A 21,617-nucleotide genomic window follows, 5' to 3' on the forward strand; every position below is an offset into this window, starting at 1 on the left:
TACAGGGCTTGGTTAATGTTTCTTTCTTTTTTTTTTTTTTTAAATTGAAGTATAGTCAGTTTACAATGTGTCAATTTCTGGTGTACAGCATAATGTTTCAGTCATACATATACAAATATTCGTTTTCATATTTCTTTTTTGAACACTTTGCTTTTTTGGGTCGGGGAGGTAATTAGATTTATTTATTATTTATCTTTAATAGGAGTACTGGGGTTTGAACCCAGGGCCTTGTGCATAGTATGCACATGCTCTGCCACTGAGCTATACTCTCCCCCTACTGGGTAATGTTTCTTGAATGACTGCCATTAGCTTTTGTCACTACCCCCCACCCCCTACCCCAGCAGACACTTGCTCTCACTGTCTTCTCGGCAGGTCTTTTTCCCTCCCTTCATAAGGTCTTTTGAGGCTGCTTCAGCCTTCTCTGGAGCGCTCCTTTCCCTGAACCACTACTGCATTGAAATCCCCACCCTACAGGTTAACATATGTACTCTGATATTTTTTGTGCAGATTTTGACCTCCCAACCAGATTACAAATTCTGGCTAGATTTTAAAACTCTGTTTCCCACAGTTTCAGAGCAACAGTGTAATTCTGAGGTTAATTTCTGAATGCTCTCACCACTTTTATTTTCTGGAACAAATTCTTCATATATGTTAATGACTGTTAATGACCTGATGCCGCCTTCTCTCTATTATGATATATAAACATAAGTGTAACACATATTACAGCCCCTTCTCCCCATCAGCCCTGCTGGTTTAACCCCCTCTGGAGGCTCTCCTCCTCCTCAGGTAAAGCGGGCCCGGGCCCATGCGCAGCTCCTGTTCAGTCTGTCATCCTATCTTACACTTCCTTCCAGCTCTGGGGCCCCCAGACCTATGCCCGCTGCCTGGTGTCTCCCCTCCCCTTCCCCCTCTCCTGCTTTGCCTGTCTCTGGTCCTTCAGGTCTCCTAAGTGCTTGACAAACATCCCTACCCTGTGCGAACACTTCGCTTTTAATTTAAGTTGTGTTGTTTCTTGTCTAATTCCCATCTACATTTTAAGTGGCTTTAGGATGGAAACAGTTTATAATTCATTTGTCACTTTTTTGGGAGGGAAGCATAAAGAAAAGTGTTTCGCGCATAAGTTCTTAATAAACATTTCTTTAGTACTGGATATGCAAATAATTCTTTGTCCCAAATGAGTGACTTTTTAATGTGGTATATCAAGCGCTTCAGCAAGTCCATTAGAGGACATACTTTAGAGGTGGGGGGACTGTTTTTCTTAAATCCCACTGGGAGGAGATTATCTGTGCCTTGATCCAATCTTGGGTATCTTTCAACCAAACTGCAGAGGAGAGGAAGAGAGAAAATATCTCTTCCTTCCAGTCCTTGCCTTCTCACAAATGGATACAAACCTTCCATAGGGTGTGGTAATTTGGAATCTGCAACATTGGAACTGGTGGCTTATTATTCTCAGGAAATTATGGTTAAGGGAAATGAAAGTGGCTCTGATTGCTGGCGTTAAAGCGTACATGTCTACAATCAGCGCACATCCCAGAATCTTCACCCCATCTTCATCTCTACCTAATGTGGCCCCTAAGGCAAAAGCTGTTTATCATTATACTTCAGCCCCCTCAGATTGACTATTACTTAGGGTTGTCCAGTCAAAGAACTCTGTGCCAGGAAAAACGAGGAGACGTGGGTTGCAGCTCTAGCTTTGATTCTAGCTTTAGGATTAAGGGGGTCTTTCCCTACTTTGGGTCCCATTTAACAAATCTCCCAGTAGAAAAAGTAGGACTGCATTATCTTGCTACAGTGCCTTCAAATTTTCCTCCTGATACTCATTTTAACCTGATTTCACTGAAACAAAAAGGGAGAAAAGAGTAAGAGAGAGAAAAGAAAAATAGTAGGGGTGTTTGGTAAAATCATGGTTTGTGGATTTATGTGTGATGGTGATTTTGTCTCAGGAACTACATTCCCTAGAAGTGACAAGTGCAGATTCCATTGATGTGATCCAGCAGGCTCCTCCCACTGGACTGGGGATCCTCTAGATCAGCACATTGTTTGGGAAAAAGCAGGAGTAATCTCAGAGGGTGATTTGTGAGAAATGAAGACAATTGGTTTAAATTAACTCACTTTGTTCATCCTTTTTGTCACCCCCCCATTCATATCAGCCTGCTCAAAAGTTGTTATTCCAGTGTACTTTAAAACAATATCTGAATTTCTAGGTAATTAAACAGTAGAGATCATTTTAATCTCTTCACTGGTATATTAGTTTTTGATCACTGGAAAAGGCCAGCTGACTTTTCATTTTCTAATTTACATGGCATCTACCAATGGGAATGTGTTCTCTAGGCAAAACCACAGGGAGTCTTAAAACACTGCATTTTAAATAATAACCTTTGCCAGAACAATAATCTTCACTGCCCTAAAACACTATTGGTTTTATCCTAGAATTATTTAGTTTAATTACTTTTAAAAGTGCCATATGTGTTCCTTGCTGGAAAAAAAAATCAGAAATTATAGTTAAGTAAAAAGTATATAACACCCATCCATGTAGACAACCGCTTTAACATGTTTCTCTCTCCCTATCAGACTTCTACATTTATTATATATATATATATGTGACTTTTACATTTATTATATAAATGTGACTGCACTGTTCTACTATCCTTCAACTTCCTTTTTTTCATATTAGTGTTTCACTAATATCTTTCTATGTCAGTACATACAGATCCTCCAAAAGTTCCAGATTTGGAGTGAGACATCTTATGTTTGGGGCCACTTAACCTCTCTATATCTACGTCAAAGCATTGTTGAAAGGATTGGATGAGATACTGCATTTAAGTCAGTTTTGCCAGTGGAACTCAATAAAGGTTAATATCTGTATTATCTATCTTAATGGCTATATAATATTCCATTACATGGAAGCATTGTGATCTATTGAACCATTTACTTACTGATGGACATTTCATACCCCCTCCCTTTATGTGCAATTATAAACACAAAATACCACTCTGGACATCCTTTTACACACAAAATTGACAGTGTGTACAATTATTTCCTTGGCATAAACTCTTGTAAGTAGAATTGCTGGGATACAGGGTATCTGCATTTTAAATGTACATATTGATGGATTTCTCCCTAAGAAATGCTGTAGCCATCTGAACTCCCGCCAACAACTTTTCTTTCAATTTTTCTTACTGTTTTTTGCTGTATACAAGTTTATTGCTATTATTTTGTCATAAAGTTAAAGCTTTCAGAAATTTCCTTTATAGTTTCTGGCCTTTATTTAACCTTAGCCAGGTTAAATAAATATTCTCATATAATTCCTTTTAGTGATTTTATAGTTTGAAAAAAGTCACAGCTAAGTTAATACATAAATATATTTTTATGTATGGTTTGAGGTAGACAAAAATTAATGAAAATTTATGGGATCTTTTTTCATAGTGATTGGTGTGGGACACATGTATGTATGAGGTATATATACCTCAGCATACAATACCTTGTGTGGTAATATTCTGAAGCTTGCTTTCACTCAGTGATATGTTTCGGAGATCTTTTTTGTACCAGTACAGAGAGATCTATCTCATGCTTCCCTACTTACACATCATACTCATAGTATGATTCCTGAATAGTTTATTTGACCAGTCCCCTGCTGATGGCCATTTATTATTTCCAAGTTTTTTCACTATTCAACTAGTGCTGCATCCTTGTACCTGCTGTGCACATGTGCTGAAGTTTGTCAGGGAGAAGTGGAGAAAAGTGGAATTGCTGGATCGTGGGCAATGCATGTATTTCATTTTAACAGACACTGCAAAAATTGGCTTCTAAATTGGCTTACCAATTTTACATTCATACCAGTAGTGTATGAGAGCAACCCTATCTATTTAAAATCTCACTTTTACCAATACCAAATTCATAGGCTCTGTTTCAGGATTCTATTTGTTCTACTGCTGTGTCTGTTTGGGTGGAATTTGGGAGATCAATGAGCCAGGGCAGGCCTAAAAGCCAAGTGATAGTTTCTGCTTTTTCAAATCACATAAGACAATTTTCCTCCCCTATAATCAGTTCCAAAAATGCTTGGATGAGCTTTGGTGGAGGATTTTCTTCCCTTCTTTCCTGCAAAGGTGTTAGATTTTTAAAAGAACTATTTGGGGGAACACTTTAAACTATTTAAAGGCATAGCTGCTCTAACTTTGACTAAAGCAAGGAGAGAGGAATTGGGGAGAGAGTAAAGTACTTCTCTGTGTGTCTCTTTAAAGTGAATTCTACCTCACTGTAAGGTAGGAAAATACGTAGGGTATCAAGGTTTCTTAGTTCTTTATGTGCTCCTGTGATAACCGTCACTTCCCCCTTTATCCTCTGCCAGGGGCCAAATCCGAGGAATACTGGTAGGAAGAAAAGCTCTCTCATCACTGCTGCTGCTGCTTTGCTTATTTTCTCCCCTCGGAGGTTCGGAGAGTAATTTAGACTATAGGACACTGCAGTTTCAGAGTGAACAGCACCAGAACTGGGGACCGAGGGGATACACATCCCTAGAATATGCACTGTTTAATTAGTGAAGCTTTACAACATACTTTGACACCTGGTAGAACAAGTCCTTTCTCAAATTTCTTTCTTAATATTTTTTTAGACTTTGATCACACATTTATTCTTCCAAATAAACTTTCGAATTAGTCTATTAGGTTAAAAATGGTATTAGCATTTTAATTTTATTTATATTACATACACACATTTACTTGGAAAGAATTTATTTATCATAGAGCATCTCTTAATCAGAAGAATGACATATGTTTCTATTTTTTAAATCTTCTTTTGTGTTCTTTAGTAGAGATTTAGAGTTGTGTTTATACATGTCTTTTTTCCTAATTTTATTCTGTCCTCATTTAAAAAAAAAGGTTTGTTGAAAATATTAATTAACTATAATAAATATTCCCAAACTCAAATGGTTTCTCTCTCTCACACACACACACACAGACACACACACACATTTGGTGGTTGTGCTGAGTATGGCTAGCAGAAATCATTAGAACTTTATCTTATAGTCATCTGAAAAAAACTGTTTCTAGATCCTTTCACCATTGGAGTAGAGTTCCAAATTCTCTGTCCCATGGGAAAATATTATTTAATATCTTGGCTATCTCTAACATTCATTTATGTGAAAAAAACTGGTTTTAAGTCACTTATAAATGATAGACATTCTCATAATGATTTTCTTTAATGAAAGGAGGTTTAGAATAGGATTATTAATGTGTCATTAGCCACATTAAAAATATTCCCATGAGATCAATTGATTAATCTGTCTCTCAATATTTCATTATATCACATATCATATAGAAAAGGAACAAATGCCTCTTGTGGGTTATGGCATTATGAATGATATCATTTTCTTCTTTATAATATTAAATACTTTCTAAATTATTTTTTAAATGTTTCAAAATGTCACCAGAACAGAAATCCCTTTTATCCCACATTTCATCCTTCTCCCCAAGGCGTTTTGATGAAATGACTCCCTAATAGCACCAAATCTCAAGATGGTTCCTTGTAGTTTTCATGTTGCTGTTGTTTCTTTCTCATCACTGTGAGTAAAATGACAATAGTCCGTATTCTTCCTGGAGACCCACTGTGGAACAAAGGTCACCCCAGATTCAATAAATCCTTATTCTAAAGAGATGTAGAAGCTGGGTTATAGTCCTATCCAGAGCCTAGAACCTGGATATCCAGAGTTGACTGGACAACCTCATAGTATTTTTAAAATTTGGGACTGAATTGCTTCTCTACCAACTGGGGTTGTTTGGAACCTCATAGGTAGTGTCTGGCTAGGAGAGGCTGCCCTTGGGATAACCATGGACTCCCTGAACCTTATGGTGGCCTTGGATACTTTATTTAAGTGGGATCAGAAGTCACAATAACCTAAAAGCCACTGTAAACTGAGGCCAAACCAAATGAATCGAGTTGGAAACCCAGAAGAATAGTCAACAGAAAGGTCATTGTTTGGAACTTCTGACAACTTTTAAAGGTTTGGTTGGCTCTCATTTGCTGGTTCATGGGCCCTCCTGGGAAATCTTTTAAGAATTAACATGGGTTTAAAGAGGTGGGGTAATTAAGATAAAATGTCAGTAAGAGAAACAAAACAGAAGGTAAGGAGAATTAGGAATCAGACTTGATTTTTTTTTTTTTTTTTTTTGGTCTCTCACCATGAATTTAAAATTAGGAGTTACCATTTAGTTAATTTCAAGAATAACTCGGGTATTAGGGATTTGAAGGAGATACAGTTTCTCTTGCTTTATTACAAGAGTTCAATTCAAGTTCTTTTAAATCTATAAAAGTCAGTATGAAGTATATGTATTATGTGACAGTTCCATCTAAAGTATCTTGTATAGAATATAGGGCAGATACAATGGAGCGGCCAAGCACATGTAATTTACCCCACAAATATAAAGCACTTCCACATTGATTTTTTGCAGTTTTCTAGCCCCCAGTCACTGAACAGAGGAAAAATGGCTTACTTTCATAGCGCAGTGATACTTAACGGCTACAAAACGTTCATCTTAGTGCTCTCTAATTCAGGACTGTCTTTTTGTTACCTTTCTTGATGGGCTTTTTTTTTTTTAGGTCATTTAAAAAAATACTTGTCTTCTCTAAAATGTTATGACAAGAAAATAAAATGGTTTTGAAAATGTTCTGATTTGTTGATTAATTTTGCCCCTAAAATTATATTATACTAGTGTTGTTTTTAATGCTTTAACTATTTCCAAATGCAATTATCTCGAAATAACTATGAATAGAAAATTGTATATAACTGAAAAGACAGGCTTTCATAATGTATTAAAGTACCTAATTTAGTAACTAAGAATAAAAAGGACACACAGAAACCATTTTTGAGATTGTAATTATAAGTTAAGTCACTATTAAAATGACATGCATATATATTTCCAGTTTAAAATAATTAAAGCTTTCCCCCCCAAATGCTTTCACTCACAAGAGCAGACAGTTGTGAACTTATGAGTTCATATATACACAAAAAAATATTCCATGGGTTTACCTACCATACATAACAAAAAAGGATCTATCTGAATTGTTCAGAGCAGTGTAAACAAGTGATATTTGATTCCCTGCACCTCACCACCCTCACCAAATGCACATTTGCTTACATTTTAACCAGGGTAGCCGACTGTGAAATACGGTCAGATTAATGTTGAAAACCAAACAATAAGAGAGCAACGATACTTAAACATAACCCAGCCTTAGGGATGTTGTATGTCTTTAGCTGTAGCTGCCCCCTCCCATTTTATTTACTCATAAGTATCATTAATACCAAAGATATATAACCTTTGGTGCCAATATGTCACTTTCTCTCTTCAAGTCTTTAGTAGTTGCATGCTTATCTATTTCAGTCAAATGTATTTCTTATCAAAAAAAAAAAAAAGAGTGAGAGACCTGACAATACAGTGTTATCGAATTTTTTCAGCTGAGACCCACATGTCATTCAGCATTCAGACATGCTTGCGCTTGATTGATGGATGGGTTTGTGACAAATAAAACTAGGATCAACAGCTTTGCACCTTTTCCCCCATCAGAGACCAGAGTAAAGCATAACTCTGTAACAATAGTGGGATTAGGGATGCATTAGCTCTCCATCGACCAAAACCATCCATTCCCATCAATACTTTGCACGTAATAACCTGAAGCTATGATAAGGAAACAAAAGAAGGAGAAAAGGGACAGGAGAAAACAAATCAATAAAAGAAGGGAATGTCTGAAAGATGCACTGTCCAAATGAAGATTTTTTTCCCCTTGCATTGCTGGGCTAATGTCTCTGAATGTGGAAACAATATCTTACCCAGAGTTTTGATGGGGGAACAGATTGGTACTTTGTTTAAACACAGGTTTGGCATCTGCGGATTGATATTTAGACTAGGTTTTTATCTCATGTCAAAAGCAGCATTATAGTATTTACTGTTAACTCGTACCTCTAAAATTTCTCTTAAAGAGAGGAGGTGTTTTCACCCTGAATGATTCAGACTCTGTGGGGCCGATTCTGGGATGATTAGAACACTCTCCTGTGGAGGCAGTTTTAATGTCCAAATGCTTAGTGCAGTCACAAACATTCCCTTCAACGTGGGTTTGTATGAAGAATCTTAATTGACCTGTTTACTTAGATTCACACAAAGCATATTTTTATCTCTTATCAGACATGGGCTAATATCCCTTTTATGAAAACTAGTACGTCTCCTAGCAGAGTCTCACTCTCTGGGTAGAATTTTTTGGTAAAATCTTTCCACATAAAAATTTATCTTCATTTTCAATTCATAGAATATTATGATGATAATTTCATCCTTTTCCCCTACAAACAATGGACCGTTAAGCTTATTTATTCAGGTTTTTTGTTCCTTTTCTTTAGAGAGCTTTTGATTTTTGTATTACCTATCATATTTGCCCTAATTTACAATTTATTCTAATTGGCCATTGAATGGGCCAGTATGGTTTTCTCCTGGTGAGGATGAACATTAGTGATATTTGTTCTCCTCTGAAGAAGAGGTGTGAAGAGGAGGGAAAACCCAAGTTCTAATTGTGGAGCCACTGGTCTTGGGAAAGGCACTTCATCATTTTGCTTCAGTTTTCACACTTAGAATAAGAAGAGAATTACATTGTCTAATTCATCATTATCATCACTACCATTATTAATATTATCATTATTTTGCATTGACTTGCTGTAGAGCTTCATTTTCTTAGTTAAAGTTTGCAAAGTATTGAGAAGAAAAAAGCCATTTTGTTCCATCCTCTTTTTCTAGTTCTGTGGGAAGATGGAGTCCCTTACCTTTATTCTAACAGAAGTAGAAGGAAAAGAGAGAAACTGCCCCAGATCCAAACAAGTGTGTACGAGATTCTTAGGACAGCCAACCGTTGCTTTTAAACTATAGAGCAGGGAAACCAAGAGATTAAAAGAATTTCCGGATTGAAAAAAAATTTTTTAGGGATGCTCTACTGTTTTATTGTAGAATAAATTCTTGTTTTATTCCTTGAGCTCAAGTCTTATTTCAGGCAATAAAAGTCAACTATATGTGATTATAAAATCTACTGAATGTGTAAAGGCAGATCTTAGCTTCTATTATTGAAAGTCATGGGTGTGGTAGTCAGGAAATGTGGTGTTTCTATAATTATAAAGAGAACAACAGCATTTTAATTATGATTTTAGAAGTTTTCTTTGGGCCTAAAATGGTTAAAATTATTAAAGCCACATACATCTGACATTTCAGGTCATATAACTTTATATATCATCATAGCTGACACTTTCTCTGAAAATTTCTGTCTGAACTGAAAACCTTTTAGGTAACAAACCTGATTAAAGGCATATGGTCCACTTTTTTGGACCCCAAATTTGACCTATTTTATAATTGGTACAATCCAGTGGGTATTTTCTTTCAGATCCTAATACAAGGCCAGTCTTGGGGCACTCCAAGTAAGTGATTCCGTGGGGCACCTCTGCTGAAGATGAATGAGCCCCTAACATCTAATCCTGATACCTGCGACTGAGTTCATTTCATCCCCAATAAGACCACTCACTACTTGCACATCTTTCCCTTAACATTTAAAGCACATACTGACCTCTGACTCTAGCCACCTTTATAACCATATGGAGGAAGAGTTCCAGGGTTTTCCAGAGGCCTAGCGTTTTAATATAAAAGTACATTAATAAGCCCAATCTATGTTTTAACATAAGTGGGAGCATGACCTCTGCTACTATTGCAAAATATATAGTACATGGCTGATTGATATCTTGTCTTTACTGCGCAGTCAACTTTCAAGCTTTCTGTGAAAGCTTTTTAAAGTGCTCTTACATCTATGACCCTATACAGAACTCTCTAATTTGGTTCCATTTAAGGTTCCATAAGTGAAGATGCAAGATTCACTTATCTGTGTATGTATATGGACCCAAGCAGGGCAAATCAGCTCCCCCTACGGGGCAGAGATATATGTAAATCTTTGGATGATGTTTGAATATATGCTACCGTGTTATCTATTTCCTTTATATATATCTTCTAAGGCAGAGTAAATCCCTGGAGACAATGTGTGTGCCTTGTCCAGGACTCACTGTATACAACTAAATATAGTGCTTGTCGGCATTCTAGAAATATTAATTATATGGAAAGGAATATAGAGATGTATTGAGGGTAAATATACATACATTTCTAAGGGCATTAAAAATCAAAAATAATTATAATGTTTTGGACACATTCATACTAAAAAGCAAGGCATGCAGCATAGTGTTAAATGGAAAGGTCTATTTCCCTGTCGTTCTTGAACTTAGTGACAGCCCAAAGACACAGTATATGAAAACTAGAGTCATAATTATACAATTAGTATCAGTATCCTTAACTGACACTGTGTATGCTAAGTCAGATTATATCAGAATGTAAACATAACATATTAAAGCTAAATGTAAACCATTGTGACTAGAATAAAAAATACAAAGTAGGTATTCCTAAAACTTGCAAGTTTTTTTTTCTTTTTTGCCAAATGCCAAATCTCTTCCTGTGTTCTTTCATGTTCAGAAAGGATCAGAGATACTGTAAGACTGGCATCTTCAAACTGCTGCCCGCAGGCCTACTGCCTGTTTTCCTAAGTAAAACTTCACTGTAACACAGCCGTGAACATTTTAAAATGGATTTTCTATGACTACTTTTGTACTACAAGGGCTGAGTTGAGTATTTGGGACAGATACTGTGTGCAACAGGTTGAATTGTGTCCTCCCCTCCCCCCAAGTCCATATGTTGGAGTCCTAACCCCTAGTATTTCAGAATGTGACCTTAAAATAGGGTCATTGCGGATATAATTAAGTTAGGATGAAGTCATGCTGGACAAGGTGAGCCCCTAATCCAGTATTACTGGTATCCTCATGAAAAGGGGAAATGTGGACACAGACATGTTCATCACATGAAGGTGACAGCAGAGATCAGGGTGATGCAGCCAAGGAAGACCAGAGATTGCCAGCAAGCCACCAGAAGCCAGGAGAAAGACATGGAACAGATTCTTACAGCCCTCAGAAGGAACCAACCCTGCTGACACCTTGATCTTAACTTCTAGCCTCCAGAATTGTGGGACAATATGTTTCTGTTGGTTCTGTACCCAGTTTGTGGTACTTTGTTACAGCTGCCCTAGCAAACTAATATATAAACCTATAATATTTATTAATGGCTATTTACAGAAAAGGTTTGTCAACTCCTGCTGTACGGCTCTGATTGAATCTTGGTGGAATCAGAGGTAAGATTAGTCGTAAGTGACTTGATAGTAGGGTGTGAATCAGTCTTCCTGATGTCTTTTTGCTGGCTTCAGAAAAGATTAGAAATGATGCTTGCTGATTCTGCCTGTAGGCATGTTTTAAAACACACACACACACACACACACACACACACACACACACACACATTCAATTCTCTGCATTTCCTAACTTTCATGAGTATCTATAGAAGATAGTGAAGAAATTGACTAAATGGTTAAAAATTAATTTAGCCTAAATCTGTGGAATCACCAGGTCAAAAATGGTCATTTGACTGGATTTAGACTTTTCAAATATGAATGCTTTTCAACTTAGCTGTTTGCTAAGGCCCAACTTTGGTCTTAGCAAAACACTGCCTGGTAGTTTAAAGCTCCTAAACAATCAAAAATCTTTTTATGAGAAATGCCAATGATTTATGTGTCAGTGGAACACAAACATGTGGTTTGCATTTCCCTTGAAATGTGCATGAGGTTAGAATTAAAGAACTGGTTGCTTGGCAAAGGTCACCATTTGGCAAGAGGATGCTTGGTTTTGCTGATTCCATCCCTATTTGCAAAGCAGATGGAGATATTTTGTCTACCTCAAAAACCATCTCAATCCTTTAGTTTGTAATTAATGAGCAGAAAGGAGAAGCCAGTTTTGGATTCTAAGAGGAAAAGTCATCAAATGTTTAAGGATTAAAACTTTTATATAATTTAGGATAGAATATCTGTGCCATTTTCCTCCAAATCAATACTTATTTTCAAACATTGTTTTGACCTATGACCCATGATCAAAATGACAAAAAAAGAGGCTGGGTAAAAGGAAGATCCCTGGAGATCTTCCTATCCTAGAGAAAGAGGTTGTGTGGCATTGAGAATAGGCATGCTCTGGACTCTGGATCCTCAGTGTGAGGTCTGCAGACCAGCAGCGTTAGCATCACCTGGTAGAAATGCACACTCTCAAGCTGCATCTTGGACCTAATGGATAGGTCTTTACTTTAACAAGATCTCCAGGCGATTCATACGCACATTAAAATTCAAAAGGCACTGGCCTTTGTTTCAGAACTGTTGAGACATGGACCAGCGAGACAAATTTTAGCCACTTTATGTTACCTCTTCTTCATCCCACTGCATGATATGAAATTGGTTAGAGCCTGGATCATCTTTCCCCTGACCTCTTTCCCCCATCCTTGAGATCCTTGCTAGAGACTTGGGCTCATACCATGTGTCAGTCACTTTTCTAATTGCTTTACATGTATTAACTTATTTAATCCTTCAAACAGACTTATGATGTAGCACCATTAACCTCAAAATTGGACAGATGAGGAAACTGAGGCACACAAGAGTAACTTGCCCACTGTTAGATAGCTTGTACACGATGAAGCCTGGGTTCAAACAAAGGTTCTCTGGCTCCAAAGCTCACACTCTTAACCACTAACCACTACACTCTATACCACTAACCATTACACTCATTACATCTCAGTATGATACGGATTATGAAAACTCTGTTCTAAGTAGTACCCATGAAAAGTAATAGTAAGGAAGACACCATTTCACAGAGATGAGAGAGGAGTTCCAAAATATGTGGCAAAGAAAAGAGGCATCTTGGGTGATGAACTATTTCTTACACTTGCCCAAATCATTAGGTAGAATCCTAACATGTTAAAAATAGAAGAAGAGACTGGAACTTACAGAGTTTATGCTGCTCACAATTCCAAGTAAATTTACTTTGACAGATTGGAAAAACCTGGTCTTATATTCATTTCAGTTCTGCTGCTGCAGATGTAGTTCTGTCTTCATATTGTTGCTGTAAAATGCCAAGCCCCAAAGCCCTTGGTTTTTCTGGATACATTTGGATACCCTGAGGGTAGAGGGTACTTTATGGCATGGTACCCAGGGTTCATTTCATGAGACTGTTTTATGGGACTAGTTCCCACCATATAATAGGCTTACATGGCTACAGAGGACTCAGAACTTCTTCTGCACTTTTTTTTGGGTTTGATGGAGTGATGGCCTTGGTTTAATCAGCTTTCTCCATCCAAATACATGCTGTACACAGTAAAGTCATTCCATCCTCCACATGCTCCCCCAAAGAAATGATATCACATACATGTTAATGGAAACCCATCCTCATCCTCATTGCCTCTCTTAGTGAAATTAATTTCAAACATTAGCAAGCAGATAGGGATATACCGGTGTGTGTTTGGAAGGCAACTACTGAAAATACAGGTCACGTGAGAAGTGGGGGTGGGGATTGCTTGAGGAGGTAAATTGATCTACTTCCTGCTCTCCCAAGGAGAATAAACTCCCTGATTATTCTCTAAGATCTACTGGTCCTCAGCACAATTCAGCAACACTGGGAGATGTAAAGTGGTGGTGTAGCATGAAGAGCACTACATTAGGACTTTGAAGACCCAATCTCAGTGGCATCACTTACTAGCTATGTAAATTTGGGTGAGTTACTTTGACTGTACTGGAAACAAGGGTTAATGATTCTTACCTAAGGATTTTGGTGAAAAGTAAATGAGGTCATTTGTGTGAAAGCCCCAGCATGATGCCTGCTACATTGTAAGTACTCAGTATGTGTTCATTTTCCCGCCTTTCTTGCAGCTGCCATCTTGGGACTTGGGGTCCACTTTGAGCACAAGTTGACACAACTGGTGAGTTCTCCCCTCTGTCCTCCACCACTTTAATTTATCCCTTAAAATCCTCCCCTCTAAGATTCCAGGAGAACATAGAACCTCTTTTCAGGATCCTGCCCTGGCTTTGGTTTCTCCTTACCCCAGCCCATGTAGTATGATGCTTTTATGGACATCAGTCCCATGGCCAATGGTCTAGGCTGCCTTGATTCCTGTACTCCCAACAGGCTAGGCAGTATCTAGAAGCTCAGTAGAGAGTTCCACTGGTGGGTGCTAATAACTTGGGTCCTATGTATGTATGTGTTTTAAGGAGAAAGTACTGATTATTAGTAATAAAACATAACAGTTTTATGAAGGACTTATCATATGCCATGTGCTTTAGATTCTTTCTCTCATTTATCCTCACAGCAGCTCTGCAAGATAGGTATTATTATTGTGATTTTGCAAATGAGAAAACTGAGGCTCTGAGAAGTTAAGTAACTTGCTTAAAGTTATACAGCTAGTAAGTGGCTATGGCAGGGAAAATGCTACATATTCACCATACCATTTTTTCTAACTGAACAAGTAGTAAGATGATATTTCCCAGCCTCCCTTGTAATTTGGTTACGGACATGTGACTGTGTTTTAGATAATGGAACTGGATGTAAGTGACTTAAGTCATTTCCAGTTCTGGCTCCTAAAAGAGCCCTTCCAGGTTCTGCCTTTCCTACCAGGATGACTGTGGGAAGCATGCATTAGATGGCTGAGCTACAGGATAAAGGAAGGCCACCCACCCCTTACCAGACTTATGACATGAGCAAGAGCAAATCTTATTGAAGATTTTGGGGGTTAGTTGAGTGGTAGACTGGGTTTTGGAGCCAAGTTGTTGGGACACCAACATTCTAACACACTATGCTGTAGTCTTTCGGCATTGACACTGATGACAGATTTAGAGACTGAACAAAATTTAAACAAAGAGAGAAGAGAAAAGCTAAAAATGTGCTTTGGTTTATGAAAAATAATACTGATTACAGTTATTCAAGTGAATTACCACTCCCAAAATAATGATGAACTATTGGTAAGTTTTATTTCATTTCAGAGTTGATTCTGTATTTTTAAAAGGTGTGATCAATAAGTTAAAAGCCACACCCAATCTAAGTGCTTAGAGATACATGCTTGATGGTCATAGTTGTTCTAGGCATAATAGTCATATTCACAGCTATAAGAAATTAGAATAATATGAATTACAAGTGAACAAATGTTAGAAGGAGGCCATTCTAAAATTCTTGGTCATAGTGACCCTTTCTTGTGGGTACAAGCTGACCTATATTACACTGAATTTTAAACCATAACAAGATATATACAGACACCCAGAGGCTGTTGGAAGCAACCTCAGACTTAATTTGATTTTTTTTTTTCAGTCATGTTTATTGCTAAGTAGGCTAGTTTTATCAGCTGGGCCACATGATTACAAATATCTCAAAGGGACTCTTTGCATGTTATATGTTTTGTATAACACATAAACATATATTTATATATAAACCTCTAATAGAATTATAACAGTTACTTGCTTGAAAAGTAAATTGATTACAATATTCCCTTTTAGTGTCAGAAAACTCAGCCCTTTTTTAAGGAACTTGAACACAAGAAGGATGTGTTTCAATAATAGCAAACTTACAAAGCACCCCATGGACATTGTTCATTTAATTTTCACAACAACCCTATGAGGAAATGGAGGCCACAGAGAAGTTAAGTAACTTGTCCATGGTTACAGAGCTTGTAAGGGGAAGAGCCAAGATTTGAACTCAGCCAGTCTGGCTCAGAATCTGTGCTCTTCACCCACTCCTTGCATGCTTCTGCCTCTTAACACCACTGCAGTAGTGCTAATAGCCATGGGCCAGGCACTGGTGAAGCGTGCGCACTACTGACTTCCTGTCTGCAGACAGCTCAATCTGATAAATCAGTGTGGACGTTCATAAGCCTTTATTTTGATCATGTTTCAGATTTATACCCTTAGGGTCAATATCTTGCTGCCAGAGAAATTAGATGAAATTTGATGAACAATTAATTCAGTAGGCAGGCTATCCCAACACAAGGATTTTGCAAAAAAAAATTAACTTCTAGTTTTGGCAAACAAAAACTATAACTAAAATGACAGAAAAATGCCAAAGTTACAAAAAATCGTACTGTACTACATTAATTGGTATTATTTACCGAGAGTCTTCTCTGGGCCAGGTACTAGGTTTTACATCTCTGTTTTATTTTTATCTCAAAACAACTCTATGACATATATATTATTTAACTGAATCTCAAATGCCATAGGTGGTTAAATCCACAATTAATTTATGTACTAGTAAGAAAAGAAAAGGCTTTGCTAATTAAACCATGACAAATCATCAGTTGTAAGATGCCTTCTGACATCAGAGATGTTAAAGTGTGGAAGAAATTTATGTCTTAACTCTGGTGAAATATGGTATAATCCCCACGGATGAGGAAACAGGCTTCATGAGATTAAATTGCCAAAGATTACATGGTTAGCCAGGGGTAGATCTGGGGCTTACATTCAGGTGGGTCTAACTTGAAGCCCATGCTCACAACCATTTGGTAGGCTGCATCTCAGTTTGTGTCTATGCCTCAGGAAGTGAAATTAAATCTCTCTTTGTTGTTAAGTTGATCCTCGAAATGCTGCAGACTGGTAACTTAAATCTCAAGGTGACTTTTCAAGATTTGATCACCCAGTAAGATGCTTTATACTGGCCAAATAGGCCAAGAAAAAGAAACCAGTCTCTGCTTCATTTGTAGCTATGCAGACAGCTTCAACATAACAGCTTGCAAGTGATAATTTCTGTCTCTTTGTCCAGGAATCATCCTTCATTTTAGCTTATAATGAAAAAGGACATTTTTTTCATACAAAATAAGATCTTTCTTTCTGAAGACATTGCTTGGCCTGCTGTTTATTTCACAAACAAAATACAATTTCTCTACTTTTAATAACTCAAGATGTTTCATAACTATGTCATGGTTTGAGATTTGAGAAGAAGCAAACAAGACCACACGAAGCTTAAAGCACAGAGCAATTTCATAAAAATATTTTTAGCAGTAAAGACCCACAAGACAGAAAGACAGAAAATGTATACATCCTTGATTCAGAATCCCCGTTTCTTTCTTTCTTTTTTTTTTTTCAGGTGGAGACAGCAGCTTTAAACATTGCCTTCCTTCTACATAGGACTTTACAGGCACAGTGTACAACTTCAGTTCTTGTGCTAAAAGCACTCTGAGTTATTGTTTTATGATTGTCTCTTGAGGCTGAGGGACAATGTTACTGGTAGTCTGAAAGAATGGGTTTTAATATAGGCATTTAGTTTTCTTTCCATATAGTCCCTAATTAAAACAAGGTTTGCCCCATTTTCTATTTTTCTTTAAAAAAAACCCCTCCTTACCCACACTAACAAAACAACATACTGATTATGGCTGTGACTTTGGCTTTGACTGCTTTAAGTTTAGCTACAACTTGGATCTCTCTCTCATACTGTGTCCAGGCGTGAGTCAAATTTGGTTACAGTGACAGCATTTAACTTCTAGTTATAAAAAAAACTGTTTGTCCCCCAAAGTGTTAAACTGAATGGCGATACAGTTTATTGATATATTTAGTTGTTTTTTAAAACTAGTTGATAAGAATATAAAAAGAAATGTACTGTTCTTAGCAATTACTGAAATAATCAAAACATTTAAATTGATGAGGGCCTTGAACAGTCAAGAAAAAAAATACATATAAATTCAACTTACAGAAGTGGAGATTTGGGGCATTAAACGTTATTACTATTACTCATGGTAATATTATTATTGTTTCTGGGCTACAGAAATAAAATGCTCTTTATTTTTTAAAAAGTCTAAAAAATACAGAGAAATACAAAAAAGAAAGTAAAAACATCTCAAATCCAACTTCTGAGATTGTTATAGTTTGGAGAGATTAGGGAAATTGCCAGAGAGTGACAGTTTGGATTCAAACCTAGGCTTAACTATAAATCACATGCTTTTTTTTAAAAACCATACTCTTGTTACCTTTCCATTATCACTGCAAACTATACTCACTGGGCGCTAGATCAACAAATGTACTTTGATTTGAAAAGGGCTGAATATGGAATATTCTGGTGAGACTTAACATGGACATAAACATAGACAGAAAAGAAAATGTTAAAATGTTCACACAAACTGGAAGCCTGGGCTTGGGTCCAGTTATTCATACACTAGAATAAATGTCTGAGTTGTGTTGGGATTACATGGTCAGTTCTAATTTGCTCAATTTCACTGACATGAGCTCTTGTACTGGATACCGTGTGAGGTATTTTATATACAGCATTTCTTCCCAGTAACTCTGCAAGTTAGGCATTTTTGGCACCTACTTAAAGATGGGAAAACTGGAGGTCAAATAGGTGTGGAGGCTTGTTCTGGCACATGATGGAGCTGAGGTATGTATCCAGGTCTGCGCCCCAAAGTTGCGTATCTGTGATATCTGAACAATACCTACCTGATCCCCATCCTCAAGTAACTGAGAGTCTACTAGGATATGAGATAATTACAGAAATAACTGGAACATAAGGAACAATATAAAAGAAACCATCCAAAGATACAAAGAGAGTGTTATAAGAATTCAGATTCAGAGACACATATCTAGATATGTGTGGGAGTTAGGAGTACGAGGAGATGAGAGCAGGAAAACACTTCCATTAAAAGCCTGGATGGGAAAAGAGACTTAAAGAAAGGATAAAGTGGATATGATGAAGGTTGACTAGAACAAAGGGGAATCAAGAAGAGGCAGTAAGAAATCTAATGTGTTGGCTACCAGAAGGTGTGAGTAGGAAGTGGGGAGAGCTCAAGTTAGAAAGGGGACTTTGGCTATAACGTTGAGGGTTTGGAGCTCAAGGGGAGGAGTTTGTCCCTAGTTCACCAAGCAGTGAGGCTCACTAGAAAGTTTCTGAGTGGAGGGAGACCTTAGGAAGATTGATCAGGCAGTAGTGTGGAGAGGAAGGATGCCAATTCATTGAAAGGCAATTCCCTTGGCTTTCAGTGAGATACATATTACTGTCTTTATTTTAAGGATGAAGAACCGAGGCTCATAGGTGCTAAGTAGCTCACCCCAGGGCATAGTAAACAGAAGAGCCAGGACTTGAATCAAGTCCCTCCAGCTCCAGAGCCTTACTCGGTCCACCAGGCCTAACTACTCCAAGTGAGGTCTGTGGACCTGCAGCATCGGCCCCATGGGCCACCTGAGAGCTCATTAGAAATGCAGACCTGCTGAATCAGAATCTGTGTTTTTGCATAATATATACACATTAAGGTACTAGGCCACATTTTTTCCCTTTATGATGACCTGTATAATTACTGGAAATATCATTTAGTTGGCTGCAAATCCAGTTGTCTGGGGAGTATATTAGGTAGTTCCCTCACATAAAAGATAAGAAATACTAAGAAAAGGGGACCTGAATTTTGTTCTCACTGGCAAACAAGTCAGGAATTTAAAAACTGAAATTGTAACTAGCTGTGTGGCCTTGGGCAAGTCACTTAACCTCTTTGAATTTTAGTTTCCTCACCTGCATAATACTTAGCCTGTAAGAATCAAATGAGATGGTATCTGTGGAAAGAGCTCATACACTGGAAATCATTATAAATATATGAAGTGCTGTTTTTAGGAGACATAACTCTGAAATGCCTTATTTAAAAAAAAAAAAAAGAAAAAAAAAAGGAAGGGGAGAGGGAGAAAAGGAAAGAAGGAAGAAAGGAAGGGTAAAAAAAGAGTCAGGGACAATACACAAAAGTTAACTGAAGGAAAACCAGCTTCACTGAAACAGGGGCATGGAGAACTGATGGGGAAAAGCCCTACGGAGAAATCTAACTTCTGTTTCATATAGGTGTGTCTGCACTGCACATGAAATTGGAAAGAGTAACAAGGGCCTGTGTGGTCTTGGCCCAAAGTAACAAACTCGAGGCTGGTAAAGCCACAAAAAATAGTCATGTAGTAATTAGAGGAATGAAAAACAGTTCATCTGAGGAAAAATTAGTATAGACTTTTAATCTTGAGCAGAGAAGCCTGCACGATGAATTAATAACGGAACATTTGTTGCCAATTTACTGCAGTTACCACATAAAATTAAGATACATTAACTGATTTCAAGCAAGAGATTCTTTAGTTAGCCTAGACAGTGAGGGAGGTTAGACAACAAACATGTTAAAAAGAGATTATGGACTCCTCACTCCTAATTCTTTTGACATATATTTATTGAAGGTCTGATATTTGTCAGGCATTGTGCTAAGTGCTTGGGCTACAAAGTAACATAAAATACAGTTACTTCCTCAATTAAGTAATAATTCAGCAGAGAAAAAGACAAGTTATTACAATGCAGGATAAAAAGTGAAAAGGTTCATAAAATGGTTACAAATAAGAGGGTATGAAAATTTGGAGGCAAGAAATTATTAACTTCAGATGTAGAAAGTATTAAGAAAGGCTTCCTGAATAAGGCACACTGCATATTTTTGAACTTTTATTCTTTGGTCTTTCAAGAATCAAGGACCCAGGGTAATCATCTGCTGAGATTCTTTCTCATTTTCTAATGCTGTGATTGTTATTATCATGCTATAAAATAACTGATTAAATTTTAATACATTTGGAACTGAGGAACAACTAAATTAGGCACATTTTTTATTATTTTGGCATCACTTGACTATGGAAACCCATGTCTACATGATATTAAAAAAAGTTAAAAAAAAAAAAAAGGAAAACAAAAAACATACCTCAAATAGTTTTACCTCAGCCAAACAGCCAGTCAACTTATTGAGATATTAGTGTCAGTTCATTCTGTTAATTTATTGGTCCTATGCTGACACAAACATTTAAAGAGACTATAAATGTGCAAAAAACTAATCACTAATCAATCACCAACCCCATTCCCTCCTAACCCCCGTTAAATATTTCTGAGTCAGGGAAGGTGAAGTGATGGTTATAGTATGTACAATGCAGGTAGTTTATATAGAAGAAGCAGTTAAAATTTTTAATATAGATCACCAGGAGAAATCTGGGAAAAACTGCCTTACCACATGTTATAAAGTTTTGGCATATTCACTAAAAATCAAGTGGAACATATTTAAAGGGTTGTAGTATATGAAATCTGCTAATCAGTTATACCACTTCAAGAATTAAAAGCTCAATACCTTAGAAAGAAGAAAATGAAAATCAAAAAATAATTTTTTTCCTATTTTTATAATTGCTCTAAGGCTAAGTAATACTCTTGAGATAATTTTAGAAGAACTTAGTACTATTAGACATACTAAAAATCTGAAGAGGGAGAAAAACCCTTTAAAATTTATCAATTGATAGAATGGAATAAAGTGTTACTCAACAATTTTTTAAATGTAGTTTCACATGTCTGATAGATAAACTGAATTTTCAGGGGGAGTATCAACAAATGCATAAGCTCTGGGTTTGCTGAACTTCTGAAGGACATGTGCCTATAATTGGCCTTTCTCATTTCTGTCTTGTTAACAAGTATATAAATAAGAGAAGGCTTCAGTAATTGGCTCAGAGTTACTAATGAATTAATTAACTTCAGTCTATTTTACCTAACCTTTAATAATAAGTCTTTTTTTTTTGGTCCAGCAATAGGTCTGACAGACTGAAAAAACAGACATGCAGCAAAGCTCTTGAAAATTAATGAGAAACGAGGAAAGAATCAATGTACATTCTGCTTGCAGAGAACTGACACA

The 21,617-nt window shown here is 37.0% G+C and overlaps 1 long non-coding RNA gene across 9 annotated transcripts in view; it reads left to right on the forward strand.

Moving 5' to 3' along the window:
* LOC106729723 overlaps positions 1 to 21,617 on the forward strand; it is an 85,618-nt gene that overhangs the window by 2,546 nt on the left and 61,455 nt on the right. Inside the window, exons 2-4 of one of the 9 annotated variants that reach the window (XR_004321426.1) lie at positions 1,535 to 2,852; positions 13,852 to 13,901; positions 17,045 to 19,768. This is a non-coding gene — a long non-coding RNA (uncharacterized LOC106729723). Of the gene's footprint in view, positions 1 to 167; positions 2,853 to 13,746; positions 13,902 to 17,044; positions 19,769 to 21,617 lie in introns of those variants that run through there. The other 8 variants (XR_004321425.1, XR_004321428.1, XR_004321427.1 and 5 more) reach the window with 8 other exon arrangements.

The sequence above is a fragment of the Camelus ferus genome, chromosome 1 (assembly GCF_009834535.1).
Source record: "Camelus ferus isolate YT-003-E chromosome 1, BCGSAC_Cfer_1.0, whole genome shotgun sequence".
In the NCBI taxonomy this organism is placed as follows: domain Eukaryota; kingdom Metazoa; phylum Chordata; class Mammalia; order Artiodactyla; family Camelidae; genus Camelus; species Camelus ferus.